Source organism: Tiliqua scincoides, chromosome 2, assembly GCF_035046505.1.
Source record: "Tiliqua scincoides isolate rTilSci1 chromosome 2, rTilSci1.hap2, whole genome shotgun sequence".
NCBI lineage: Eukaryota > Metazoa > Chordata > Lepidosauria > Squamata > Scincidae > Tiliqua > Tiliqua scincoides.
This window is the reverse complement of record NC_089822.1, coordinates 59,493,592-59,508,624: the sequence shown is the minus strand read 5'-3', so window position 1 is coordinate 59,508,624 and position 15,033 is coordinate 59,493,592.

Sequence of the window (15,033 nt, the reverse complement as noted above, 5' to 3'; positions counted from 1 at the left end):
TGGATATGCACATGCTGTGTGTGGACATGTTGCCGACCCTGGATGAAAGGGGGAGGGAATCTGGGTGTTGTTGCTGCTGCTGTTGTTTTTACATCCAATTGCATCAGTTTTCTTATTTTATGCAATGTCATATAAAGCAGTCTATCTGATACAGGCTGATGTAATAAGACTGAGAACTCCAGAAATTGCAATAAAAGGATTGTTGACCTATCTGATAGCAGAAGTGGTCTAGTCGATACCTCAAAGCAAACTCTGCTTTTAGTTAACAGTCTGAAAACGTATTTGGTTTGGGGTCTCCGAATAATCATCATCTACTTTTTTCTTTTCCTGCAATGAAAGAAAAGCAACACATATATACATGTTGCATATGCACATTGATTTATGTATACAAATAGTATTTGAATTGATAAACTTCACAACATCCATTATGTTTTATTGCTCTGACCAGTTGGCTTTTAAAATTAGCCTTTACTGGATGTAACATGATTGAGGCATTGTGAGTTTGTGCAGGGTGCCAAAGGAGTTTATAAATCAGGTTGCTCTGTAGTTGCATAAGGAATATCACTATATGCTGCAATCCAAGAGTAAGCTGATTGCTTCCAGATGAACTTTGTCCATGGTTAGTAAAGAAGCAGAATATGCATGTGACTGAAGAAGGCAAAATGTGCCATTTTCATTGCTCTGGTCATGCTGGAAATGTTTGTTTTCTCTTAGTGTTTGTTTAAGGTCATTCTTTTAAGAGTGTCAGGCTGCTCTCCATTTCGAATGCTGAATTATAGAAGGGAAAGTTCAGAGGGACCTACATGAATGTTAGACCACCATCTGCTTTGAGAGTAATCTGTGGTATTAAAAAATTTGTGTGCCACAAGCACAGAGTGAGCTGCAACAGGAAAAGGACTTCTTTCTCATTCATTTTAGTCTGGTGCATGCTCTAAAGCAGGGGTCTCCAAACTGGCCAGAGGGTCGCATGAAATATCTGGTGGAGTGCTGAGGGCTGGAAAAAAATGTAAATATAAAGTTTAAATAAATAGATTAGGGATGGAACTTAGATGAATGAATGAGGGCGCAGGAGGCTTGCGCTGGAAGCCGCTCTGCTCACCCCGGGGACGGGGGTTGGGATCCGGCATAACCACCGGGTCCCAGCCCCACCCCAGCTCCCCGCGTGCCCGCCCTGGGGCCGCCCATCGCCCGCCCTCTCCTCACCCAGAAACGCCCCCTTCTGCCCCTTCCCCATCCCCCCACGCCTATCTTTGCCGCTTGTGTCAGCATGAGCGTTCACGACCCTCCAGGGCCTCCTATGCTGGCCTAACTGCCGGTTAGGATTGTGCCCTCAATGAATGAGTGAGCTCATTCACTCAGCCTCTCTGGCCCTCAGAACACCCTCCAGATGCAATCAGAGCACAGCTCTGGTCATGTTCAGTCAAGTGGGCCAGAGGCTTTCAGGGGACAAGAGGCTGGCTGCGGGCCAGATCGAGGCTCGCTGTGGGCCTCATCTGGCTCCTGGGCCAGGGTTTGGAGACCCCTGCTCTAAAGCAATGGCATCCAAAGTGGAGACTGCTGTGCTCCGGCAAAGGCTTCCCCAGTGTGGACGGTGCTTACTGTTCTGCTGGGAGCCTCCACAAAGCACCTCCATGAGCCCCCAGTCTTCATGCCGACCTGCTGCGACTGCCCAGAAATCCAGGTGCAAAGCCTGATGGGGTGCTGGAAGTGGCTGGCTTGTGCGAAGACTGGGGGTGCACTGAGGTGCTTTGCAGAGGCTTCCTGTGGAACGGTAAGTGCCATTCACACAGGGGAGAAGCGGCTCTGAGAGGAATTTTATTAGGAGGTACAAAGTTCCTTTTGGGCTCCTTTGAAAAGAGGGAGGGGTGAAACAGAGCCAGGGAGGGTGGTGATGGGCAAGCAGAATAGGGGCAGGGAAGGGCAAAAGGATAGGGAGAGGGTAAAGACAGCTGGAAAAGTCTTTGGAGCTCAGGTCTACCAACCCATGTGGCATCAGTAGTGTCCCCAGCATCCCGTGCAGGCAACAAGTCTGAGTAGATAGGAAAACATAACATTGCAGGAAATTTCTCGGCCCCCTCCTTTGGCTCCTGGGCCCCCCTTTGGACCCTGGGCCCAGGTACAAATTACCCCCTTTACCTCCCTCTCCTAGGCCCTGCAGGGGAGGACAGGCATGGCACCAGATCTGACCATGGGCCAGAGTCTGGCAAGCCTCAATCTAAAGCAGTGGTTCCCAAACTTACTGGGGTCATGGCAGCCCCACAGCCTCTTCTTCCTAGCTCTCCCAGTTGTTGCCATCTTGGGTTGCATGAAATCTTGAGCAATCTAAGAAGGCGGCATCCAAATCTTATAGGATCTCATGCAATCCAAGATGGCAGCAACTGGGAAAGCCAGTAGGAGGGGCCAATGGGAATATCTCACTGTTCCCGTGAGTGCACTGTGGTGCCCTCAGGTGCTATGGTGTACAGTCTGGGAACCAATGATCTAAAGGAACATTTACCTGTGCAATAGGGATTGCATTGTGGAAAAGAAAGAAAGAAAGAAAGAAAGAAAGAAAGAAAGAAAGAAAGAAAATATTCCACCTAAGAAGAAACTGTATCTGTGTATCTGGAATTCCCCATGCAATGCAATCCCATTCATAGGGCAGAAAAGGGAATCTCCTCTGCCCATGAAGCTCCACAAGTGTGTAGGAGCTGCTGCGTTGGTAGTATCATGTTTTCCATGAAGCCAGATCATTCTGGATTTCCTTTGAATCAACTCTTCTTCCACATAGTCCAACTACCCCTAATTAACAAAGATTTCCCCTTTTTTCTAGCACCTGACCCTGATAAATCACTGTTCCCATTTTAGGGTCAGGTGAGGATTGCTTTATTAAAAAGGGGGTGGAGTAAAATTAGCTGTGATATTAATGTGTACTTTGACCCGGTGTACGTTTGTATGTATGTCGGGGGTGCTCACACTTTTTTGGCTCGAGAGCTACTTTGAAACCCAGCAAGGCCCGGAGATCTACCAGAGTTTTTTTTACAATGTTCGCGCCATCATAACATATAACATTTATGTGTACAATGTATGTTGGTGTACCTTGAGCCCCACTGAGTATAACAGGACTTACTCCTGAGTAGACATGCCTAGGATTAGGCTGTGAGGCTGCAATCCTAGCCACACTTACCTGGGAGTAAGCCCCATTGAGTACAATGGGCCTTACTCCCGGCGTTTCCTCCCAGAGGCACCTGAAGGGGGGGTCAGCACTCCGCGATCTACTCATTTTGCCTCGCGATCTACCGGTAGATCGCGATCCACCTATTGAGCACCCCTGATGTATGTATTTACCGCCTTTCTCTGTTGTTTAGACAGCATTCAAAGTGGTTTACGTGGGTAGGGAGGTCTAAACCACCATTTTTCAATGGGGTTTTTACAAGTATATTCTGTGAATCACAGAATCCTAGTCATCAGGTGTTGCCTATCACAGTGTGGTTATCTCCTCTGGGTCTGTGCCATCAAGCTTCAGTAGGCAATCATAAATCAAGCCTGGACAGGTCCTCAAGGTTGTTCTCTGTTCTTTGTTGGCTGGTCTTTACACACAGTCCTCTCACTGCATAGCTAATCAGCTGAACAGCGACTCTGTCCTGCCACAACCGGTACTGCAGCTTGTCGCAGCCTGTCATTCCATCTCCCACCCAAAAACACAACCACAGATTCCCCTGCTTACCTCTTCAGGTAGTACCAGCAGCACAACCATCAGTCCACCCTCCTGTTTTAAATGCAAACAGGACTGTAGTATGCAGCAGGGTTTTTAACCCTTTGCCCCCACTGCAGTCCCAATCTGTATTCCATGCTATAGTTTGTATTTGCCTAAGGAGGAAAAGTGCCATTGGTGTCAAGGCCAGCTTTCCTTCTGGGGTGAACAGCAGCTACAGAGAGTGGATCAGGATTGGGGCCATGGTGGGGTGAAAGGGTTAAAGTATCTGTCTTCTCTTATATAATGGCCCCTGTGGTGATTGGCTCCTACTGTATGGTGGTTATTTGCATTAGAACACACACATATGCAGGGCCAAAGAACCTAATTAATGTGATGTCTGGTTTAGCCCTTAGCTGGAGTTCTCATTCTTTTGGTTTTCATCTATTTCATCACAGACCACCAGACATTAAATCTTTTTTTTTTGGGGGGGAGGGGCAGAAGCTGCACCTTGTTCAAAGTTGGCACCAAGTTTTTGGGGGGTCCCTTGGGTAAAAAACCTGCACTGGACCCCTTGATTGTATGCTGGCTGGCTGAATGGCAAGATGGCAGATGTCTGGACCACTTTGTGGTCACCATTTGGTTCAAACAACAATGCATGATGGTCAACCTATTACTGCATCACTGTCAAGTGCATTGCAGAGTGAAAAAAAAGATGGTGGCAGCCTGCCCGGTCATTGCAAGTGCTACAGATCATGCTCTGGATGTCTGCCACTGTGCAGGCTCTCAACTGAGTTGGGCACTGCACCAGGCAAGAGGGCTTCTGGTAGTTCTGGGCACCTGGCCAGTGACCCATTTGCTGGCTCTACCCCTGACCTTGGATACATGAGAATAAGGGCACAATCCTAATCAGGTCCACTTAGAAGTAAGTCCTATTTTGTTCAATGGGGCTTACTCTCAGGAAAGTGTGGTTAGGATTGCAGCCTATATGCTTACACAAACATTAAGGTGCCATATAGCACATAGCCCACAGCTTTTCATGCCATGGCTAATTCCAGCAGCGTATGACCCTGTTAGGACTGAACCATAAGCATAAATTAGTTTGAATATATCAATAATAGCCATTCATCATCATCATCATCATCATCATCATCATCATCACCACCACCTATGTTTGGGCTGGTTATATTCTACATTTCAGGATTTAACCAAGATTCTAGGAATCACAGATATACCTTTGTAGATTTTTTTTCCCCCACATCAACTTGCATCAGACTTCTTATTTTATGCAATGTCATGTGAAGCAATCCATCTGATACAGGCTGATGTAATAAGACTGAGAACTCCAGAAACTGGAATGAAATGAAACAACTGTTTGTGACATATCCTGTCAAGATATCCAAATCCAAATTACATTTTACTTCTTTCTTTTCCAGGCCTGCTACTAAAAGGGGGGGGGGGGCTATACAGATTAGCTTCATTAGCTGAGTCTTCAGGCCAAGAAAGGGAACTAGTAAAGTGAAAGTGGACAGTCAAAACTGCAGGAAGTAAATTCCATTCACAGAATTGAAAAGTTGCTGACATGCCTAGTAAGCAAAGCTGCCCAAGACTTCCCGATGCCTGAGGCAGCATGCCAAATGCTGCCACCCAGTGATGTGCCAGCCTCTGGTCCTTCCATTCTCCAATGACCTAGCTCAGCACTCTCCTCCCTGCCACATTTCCTCTTCCTCCTGTTCCCCTCTTCCATTTCCAAACCATGGAGTGGAAGAAGAAAGAAGCGCAGGAGAGGCAAGTAGGTGGACAGAGAGAGGTGGACAGGCACCTCCACTAGTCTGCCTTAGGAAAGCCCTTAATAGCCTCTTAGATGAGCCAGCCCTGCTATTAAGGGCATCATGGGACTGGTGATCAAATTATAAAACTTGTCTAAATAAAGCCACACAAGTAACTTCCAGCCATTAGCACATTGTCCATAGAAGACCAGCACTAGCTTTTTCAATTCTCCTATGATCACCAGAGAGGATTCTATTGGGTTCACACGACCTATCTGGGATTATGTGAAAGCACTGATTTTACAGACTCAGTTTTTTTGAGCTGCACATCCATCTCCTGCACAGACATGAAGGTTGATACATCTGGCTCAGTGGGTGTGGATATGTTTAACCCCACCAGTTGGGGGAGCAGTCACCTCCTCAGGTCTTAGTTTAAACATTTGTTGATTGCTCCCTCCTGCTTTGAGTAGACTTCTCATTAGTGTCTTTTCCTGTACTGACTTGGCTGAAGTGGTCATGACCGTTTGCTTCTTGTGTTTTATTTTGCAGTATATATAAAAAACACTTTGGGTAATTTAGGTCTGCTATAAATGAGCTTGTATTTACCACAGCTCTGCTAATGTGTCTTCCCCATCATTCCTTGCTATGGAAATCCTTTCCAAATGCTGGAAGGTTAGCAAGAGAGAGAAATGAATTGTGAGATATAGTGTGAAATGAGTGGGCAGTTTCAATAAATGGTAAGTTCACTGAGTGAGTGTCAGTGATGAAACTGAGGGAGTCTAGTCAGATAGAGAGTACAAGTATGAGATTTATTTATGTGTTGGGAATAACATCATAAGTGACAAAATTTACTTTCAAATTGGTTTCTCCTGTGTGGCTGCCATCATTGTCCCTGTTGAGTCTTAAGCTCAGAATGCTAGCAATGAAAGTGGGTGCAATGCTCACATTTCTAAAAAGGGAGGTGTCAACCAGGCTCAGCCTTGCTGAGGAGCCATGATAGATATCCTGCAATTTCTCCTCCTTCATTCTGTGCATGCAATTTGCTGTTGTTCAGCAACAAGGCAGAGGCACTTTCAACATGCCCAGAGGCATATTTTGTTTGCCAACACATCTGTGTTGTGTCAGAGTGTCCTCTTCACAGAACTCCCCCCCCTTTTAACTGCTCTACAGGACAGGTAACTATCTTACGCCTGGAACTCTTTCCCTTCTCCCCCCTTTTTCTCCCCTTCTCTCCCCACCTTTAGTTAGCAGCTGGAGTTGGCATAGCCAGGACCCCTAAAATCCTTCCCTACAACCCCCCTTCCTTATCTGTTTTCCTCGGATGCACCAAATACTCTTCACACGCAACCACCATGAAAGCTAGCTACCAAGAAATATATTTCTCCATGTGCATTATGTTTACCTTTGTTCTTTTGTAATAAACCATAATCTTTTATTGAAAGTTATCTTTCTCTCAGTCTCCTCTTTAAGCAAAAGGGAATTTCTCTGCATTCCGCCATCTTGTTATCCAGCCTACGATCCTAATGTTCCAATAAGGGCAGTGTAATAATTCCCCTAAACAAAACAGCCCTTTTGGTAACACTATCATGAGCCACCTCAGGTGGCGGGCACAGGGGAGCAGCTGCCCCACCCACCACTCTTTGCCCCTCTCACCCTGCCCAGGCATACCTCTCTCTCTCTCTCTCTCTCTCCAGCCCTCTCCCCTTCCACCCGCTGGCCTCCAGCTGGCTCCATCTGACACAGAAGTGTGCAAATGGCACAGCACACCAACCATCGCCAGTGATGCAATGAGGGGAGCAGCATGCACCACTGAAGGGGAAAAGTAGTGAGCTGGGGGGAGCTGCTACTGCATCACAGAATTTCAGGTGTGGGAGGGCTTGGGGACAGGATTCCATGGACAACTGTGTCCCAGTATTGGACATTTGCATCACTTCGTTTTGCATCCCAGACACTTGTGTCTCAAATACATGTATATTTCTAATATGTACAAAAGATGTATTTTTTTTTTATTTCTAAAACACAAAGGTTGGGTTCAGGCTGGGATAAGAGGTTTAGTGAATATAACATGGGGTTTGTGCCCAGTTATTGTTTGTTTGTTGATCAGTTATAGAGGGATGCAAATAACCCCTGCTAACTGGGCAAGAGGCACTTTTTAAGTGGGTGCTCTTCTTTTATTTAGCAGGGGGGGGGGGAGAGTAACTGGCCCTCCTGTGGCCCAACACTGTCTTTTCTAGTGGCTGTCTGCTGGTGTTCTTTTTAAAATCCTTTTAGATTGTGAGCCCTTTTGGGACAGGGAACCATTAGTTGTTTGTTTGTTTTTCTCTGGAAACCGCTTTGTGAACTTTCCATTGCACAGCAGTATATAAATACTGCTAATATTAATATTAATAATAATAATAATAATAATAATAATAATAATAATAATAATAATAATAATAATAATTATTATTATTATTATTATTATATTATAGTAATAATAATATAATAATAATAACTGCATCCCTCTATAATAACTGACAAACAAGCCTTGCTGAGGGAGAATCAGCCTCGCTTCTGCAAGGGTAAGTCTTGCCTCACGAACCTTATAGAATTCTTTGAAAAGGTCAACAGGCATGTGGATGCGGGAGAACCCGTGGACATTATATATCTGGACTTTCAGAAGGTGTTCGACACGGTCCCTCACCAAAGGCTGCTGAAAAAACTCCACAGTCAGGGAATTAGAGGACAGGTCCTCTCCTGGATTGAGAACTGATTGAAGACCAGGAAACAGAGAGTGGGTGTCAATGGGCAATTTTCACAATGGAGAGAGGTGAAAAGCAGTGTGCCTCAAGGATCTGTCCTGGGACCGATGCTTTTCAACCTCTTAATAAGTTCTATGCTTGGGATAGTTAGAAAAGGTATTGAGAACAAAACAGCTAATATTATAATGCTGTTGTACAAATCGATGGTAAGGCCACACCTGGAGTATTGTTTCCTGGTCGCCACATCTCAAAAAGGACATAGTGGAAATGGAAAAGGTGCAAAAGAGAGTGACTAAAATGATTACTGGACTGGAGCACCTTCCTTATGAGGAAAGGCTACGGTGTTTGGGCCTCTTCAGCCTAGAAAAGAGACGCCTGAGGAGGGACATGACTGAGACATTCAAAATTATGCATGGGAAGGATAAAGTGGATAGATCCTCTTTACACTCTCACGCAACACCAGAACCAGGGGACATCCACTAAAATTGAGTGTTGGGAGAGTTAGGACAGACAAAAAAAATATGTCTTTACTCAGCGTGTGGTTGGTCTGTGGAACTCCTTGCCACCGGATGTGGTGACAGCATCTGGCCTAGATGCCTTTAAAAGGGGTTTGGACAAGTTTCTGGAGGTAAATTCATTACGGGGTTACAATCCATGTTGTGTATGTGCAACCTCCTGATTTTAGAAATGGGCTATGTCTGATGAAAGGGAGGGCACCAGGATGCAGGTGTCATCTGGTGTGCTCCCTGGGGCATTTGGTGTTCTGCTGTGAGATACAGGAAGCTGGAATAGATGGGCCTATGGCCTGATCCCGTGGTGTTCTTATGTTCTTATGTTTATTTCATATATTTCAGTACTCAGCCTTGGCATGGAAAAGTGTTTCTAGGAGTGAGTTCTGGCACAAATCAAACACTGTGCCGAAAAATTTGCCTGGTGGGTCTGGCTGACTACATGGGTGGCAACATGAAGCAGTGCATCATATTCTCTCTGGGTTAGAGTTCCTACCATAACATCATTATACTGGACTTAAATTGTCTGTTTCTGTAAAGAAAGTGTCAGATGTGAGAAATGTACCAAATGTGGAAAGAGGTCTGGAAAGAGGTGTGAGATTCAAGATCAGTGGTGCCTATAAGTGTACCTCAGTCTGTAATATACAGTTATGCTATTTTGTTTTGGCTTTGAATCAGATGTTCTCTCTCAGTGACAATCTTGCCTCACAGCCCCAGCTCTGCATGCCTGGAGATTTGTATGGTCCAGAACACCCTAAAATATTTGAACAGTAAATATTGCTGGAAATGAATCACAAGACCACTTCAGGTTAGCCAAAGTTGAAACTCTATATTTAACCTGCTTTCTGTATGAATTGCCACCATTTCCTGGATTGTGTAAAACACCAAATAAGCAGATTAATAACTCCGCTGTATTAGATATGGCTGCCAAAACACACATACTGACTCAGTTATTTTCAGGCAGACCGTTTCTGAAGCATGCGTTTCTGAAGGTTAGGCAGAAATCTACCGCCAGCACTAGTTCTAATCAGCTCTCCTGCTTCTTGAAAGACAGAGAGTGTAATTCTTGAGCCATGTGAAGGACTTGCCCTTCTTGTGTCATCTAGTTTCATCCATTCTCAATGAGGGGCCATATGGCCTCCCTGAGGTGCCCTGGCTTATTTGAACACAGCCTGAAATCTGAAAATAATAAATGACTGTGACTGGAATCCTATGCACATTGACTGGAATCCAGTGATTGGAATTCTGGGACTAAGCCCCATTGACTATATTGAGGCTTACTTCTGAGGAGACATGCATAGAATTGGACAGTTTATCTGTTTGTGTTGCATTCTTGTTTGACAGGGGCCCTGGAGAACCTGAGAAGAGCTCCAAAAAAAATTCAGCTCCAACAGAATAGAATATTTATTCATTTGAAGGAAAATTTGATGACTTCAGGTAACCAGCAGAGTTTAGAAGAACAATCAGGGACAATCTTTTCTCCCAGCACTGCCAGAAGCTGACTGGAAAAGCTAGGAATGCCATTTGTGACCTGGTTTTTGAGAACACCTACCAGAAAAATATAGCAGTGAATCCAGAGGAGAAGCACTGACTTTGATGTTCTCCTGGAATTAAAACTTAAAAACCATTATTATTGAAGGTTAACTCAGGGCGCAATCCTAACTTGCGCTGGAAGCAGGCAGGCCGGCGGGCCTACGCTACATTCAGTGCAAGTTTGGGGCCAAAGCAGTGCAGCCCAAGGCAAAAGGAAGCCATTCCCCTTACCCTGTGTCGCACTGGCCTTAGTGGGCCTATTCAGGTCTGCGCCACCTGACGAGGTGGTGCAAATCCGAGCAGCCCAGAGTTGCGCAATGCTGCCTGGGAAGAAGGTCATGATCTGGCATAACTGCTGAATCCTGGCCCCACCTCCCGAGCCCTGCCCGCCCTGGGGATGCCTGCCACTGGCCTTCTCCCTGCCTGGAAACACCTCCCTCCCACCTCCTCTTCACCCTCTCTACACCCCCTCCCACACCTGTGAATCAGCCGAGCTTACCCATCCTCACAGGGCCTGTGTCGGCATGGGGGAGGCCTGACAGCACTTTTGCGACACTTTTAGGCTGGTGCAAATGACTTGCGTCAGCCCAAGTGAAGGGCAGGATTGCACCCTTAAAGGTTCACTTAAATTAAACCACAAGTGGTGGTCAGAATGAATTCTAGAGAGTGTTGCATAAACTTTATGTATCGTTCTGGCTAGATCTTGCTGTTTAAGCCCTATTCAGAATATTTGAGCCCTAACTAGCCAAAATTGCACATCACCAGATCTTCCCACATTTTATTTTTTTTAATGAAATGTAGCTCAGCAGTGGCTCTGGGAAAGAGTATTAACTCTGCAAAAATACCAAGGAGAGGAACTACAAAAAGTGTAGATGAAAAACATTTTATTTGTAAAAGCTCTCCAAGTGACATTAAACTCACAGTCCAATTCTATGATTGGGCTGCCCTGCTGGAACATGTTCCAGTAGTGCAGCTCAACCCACGGTGTCACAAAATGCAATGCCGTATAGCAAGTGACTGGGCTGCTGCCAGAAACGGCAAGTGGCACCGGCTGGGCAGCAGCAGCCTGCCTGGAGTGCCCAACACCCGTAAGTCAGTGGCGGGGATGGACCGTGGACAGAGAGAGGGAGAGGGAGTGGGAGGACTGCGGTGGGGAGGGGAGAGGAACTGGGAGTGAGAAGGAGGCACATCTGGTGGCCTAATTTTGTGGATCAAAATTGCCACCAGCAGCTGTTGCTTGCCTAGTGAAGAAAAATGAAGGCACCTGTATTTCCCCCCACTGGACAAACAACAGCTTGTAATACAGATCAGAAAGACAGCATGAGGGGAAAAAAAGGTTAAATACTCCCTCCTAAATGTTGTAGCTCTGATTAAATTGGCAGTCTCCTTGATGCATTTTGTGTCACGTTTTTATACGGCCCTTCCTCCAAAGCGCTCAGGGTGGTATACATGGTTCCTTCCCTCCTTTTGTCCTCAGTGCTCACAATAACCCTGTGAGGGAGGTGAGGTTGAGAGGTAGCGATTGGTCCAAGGTTCACCCAAGAAGTTTTGTGGCTGAGCAGGGATTTGAACGTGGATCTTCCAGTTCTAACTCCCGAACCACTGCAGCAGGAGTGTCAAACATAAGGCCCACACGCCAAATGGGGCCCCAGAAGCAATGTATCCAGACCCCATTCTAATTGGGCTCCCACAGCTTGATAATTGGGCTCTCTCATACCTTGAAAATATGAACTAGATTTGCACATTTTCTCTTCTGTCATTTACAGCTAATGAGTTTCTATGTGAGAACAGAATGCTTATTTCTGGCCATCATCTGCCTAATGATGTCACTTTCTGCTTAATTATGGGCGCAATCCTAACCTGCGCTGGAGCAGGCAAGCCAGGAGGTTTTAGCTGCATCCAACGTGGGATTGCAGCGAGTAGAGGCTCAGCCATGGGCAAGGGCTGCGTGCCCCTATGGGTCTCCTCAGACCTGCATCACCTCCGGAGGTGGCGCAAGTCCGAGGAGAGCAAAGCGGCTTGAAGCCACTCCGCTCACCCCAGGGATGGGGTTTGGGATCCGGCATAACTGCCAGGTTCCAGCCCCGCCCCCAGCTCTTTGCGTGCCCGCCCCTGGGCCCGCCCTCCCCCAACCTCCCCCTGCCCAGAAACACCCCCTCCTGCCCCCTTCCCACACCCCCATGCCTACTTTTGCCACTTATGTTGGCGCGCTTACGCCGACAGAAGCGGTGGTGCGGGAGCCGCGGCGGAGGCTTCTGCCTCCGTCATCTGAATGCGCCAGCACAGCTCCCGCCTAAGGAGGCGCAAACGTGTTTTACGGCATGTTTGCAACCCTCCAGGTCCACCTATACCGGCATAACCACAGGTTCAGATTGCGCCCTAAGTCACTCAGCAGGCGCCATGAATGCTAACTACGGCCCTTTATACGAAATGAGTTTGACATCCCTGCACTACACCATCCTGGTTCTCTTTTCGCTGATATAACAAATAAGATCATAACGTCTCAATGAGACCAGAGTGAACAACCCCAGTTTGGCTGAATAGAGCCAAATATTATAAAACAAATCCCCCTTGAATGCATGACTTTATTACATGATGATGCAAGACACCAGAGTAATTTCACAGCCTAGAAAGCATAATCTCATGCTCACTTATGTGCTTTATGTGAAGGGAGGCAGCAGACCTTCTGTGCTCCTGTGCAAAGATCATATACTCATCCAACTCTGCAAAAAAGAGTGAAGTCCAGCACATGACTTGGACTATGTCATGACAATTTCCTCTGTTTGTCACATAATGAAAAAGAAGATCCAATTTCCTGGAAACGTGGATAAATGTTTGCTTAGAATGACACCTGACTACTAATACCTGTACGATTCTTCACCTTTAGCCACCCAAGATTACCTTGACATGGGGTTTGCCCTGGGAAGGCAAAAGGCATCTCAGTATAATATACTCTCTTCTAATTTGTTGGAAGAAAATTATATTTATGGGAGAGAGGAGTAGCCAGCCTAGCCTAACTGCAAAATTTTATGCATGTCTACTTGGAAATGAGTCCCACTGTGTGTAATGGGACTGATTCCCAGTTGACCTTGTGCAGAACTTCAGCATCAGATATTTTAGTGGCTGAGGTGGAAAAATTCCATTGTGGAGCCTTAAATCCCAAAATCTCAACAGTAAAAACACCAAAAAAATTGTCCCCTGAAACCTGCTACCCGAGGCATTCTGCCTTTAACTGGCAAAAAGAGAGCTGTTTGTTTTTTGAATAAAAGAAGATTTGCTTATTTTCTCTTCTGTCATTTGTAACAAATGAGTTTCTATGTGAGAACAAAGTGCTTATTCTGGCCATCATTGACTTAGGGCGCAATTATAACCCCTTATGTCACTGCTTTCCAGCACTGGCATAGCGGCACGAATGGGACATATGCTGCATCCTGCAGTTGGGTGTCACTCACAGAGACCTCCTCAAAGTAAGGGAATGTTTGTTTCCTTACCTCAGAGCTGCATTGCCCTTATGTCAGTGCTGGAAAGGATTGCGCCCTTAATGACATCGCTTCTTGCTTAATGATGTCACTTCCAGTCTTCATTAGGCACTGTGAATGCTATTTGGCTGACTGTATGAAACTAATTTGATACACCTGTGTTAGGGTATTGTTGAAGAAGAGGAAGCGTTCTCCATTTATTGTAAAAGGAGGAGTACCCATCATTTGCAGAACTAAGGAAAACGGTTCATAGAGAGAAAAAAAGATAACAAAAACCACGAGGCCATGAACGTGTGTGTGACTTATCTATAATCAGTGCACAGTCAGGTAGGATCCCATGATTATCTTAGAACTGCATATGCTATTTCCTAAATGGTGGAAATGTCAATTATCCAGTGATGGGTAATTGTGTTTAAACAGCAACTCTACATTGTGGTTTGAGTACTTAGTCTTACACAACACAGGCACAGTAGGGAGGAAAAATTAGTAATGGGAAAACTCCACCTCCATTACCCTCCCTGGAGGGTTCAGAAGCCTGGAATTCTCCTCCATTATATTAGCACACTGTGCACTGGGAAATGTAGTTTTCCCAATACTACTGACATGGACCAGTAGTGCTGGAAAAACAACAAACTCCAGCACTCCTTGAATTTGGCACACAGCCACAATTGCATGCCACATCAGAAAGAAAGGGGAGACAGAGCTCTCTCCCCTTCTCCCACTGTTGGAGCAGCTAAAAAGCATTAGCAAATAGGTGGATGGGTAGGAAGCAGTGAAAGAGAAATCCTCCCTCTTTTACTTGAACACAAGAACATAAGAACAGCCCCACTGGATCAGGCCATAGGCCCATCTAGTCCAGCTTCCTGTATCTCACAGTGGCCCCAACAAATGCTCCAGGGAGCACACCTGATAACAAGAGACCTGTATCCTGGTGCCCTCCCTTGCATCTGACATATCCTTGTTGGCATCCTTCAGTCTCGGAGGACTATGGTATCGCACTCTGAAAAGTGGTTCTGGAGCAGAGTGTCCTCTCCGGTGCGCGATGCCTGGTTAAGGTAGATATGGAGGATAGACTGTTACCCATGCAGCAAATCCCCCCTCTCCACATCACTGAAATGGTCCAATGGAAAGGCAGAAGCCAATACAGCGGCGTTGCAGGAGTTGCCAGAACATGACTGTGTTCAGCCATGAACTGCCTCAGGGACTCCAGCTCCGGATTTTGCCTCGAGGTTGACTCCTGAAGCCTCTTCCATAACTGGATGTAGCCACAAGGCAGTGGAGGTTTGGGATCAGAGTCTTCCTTCTCTCAGATGAGCTGACTTCCCAGGC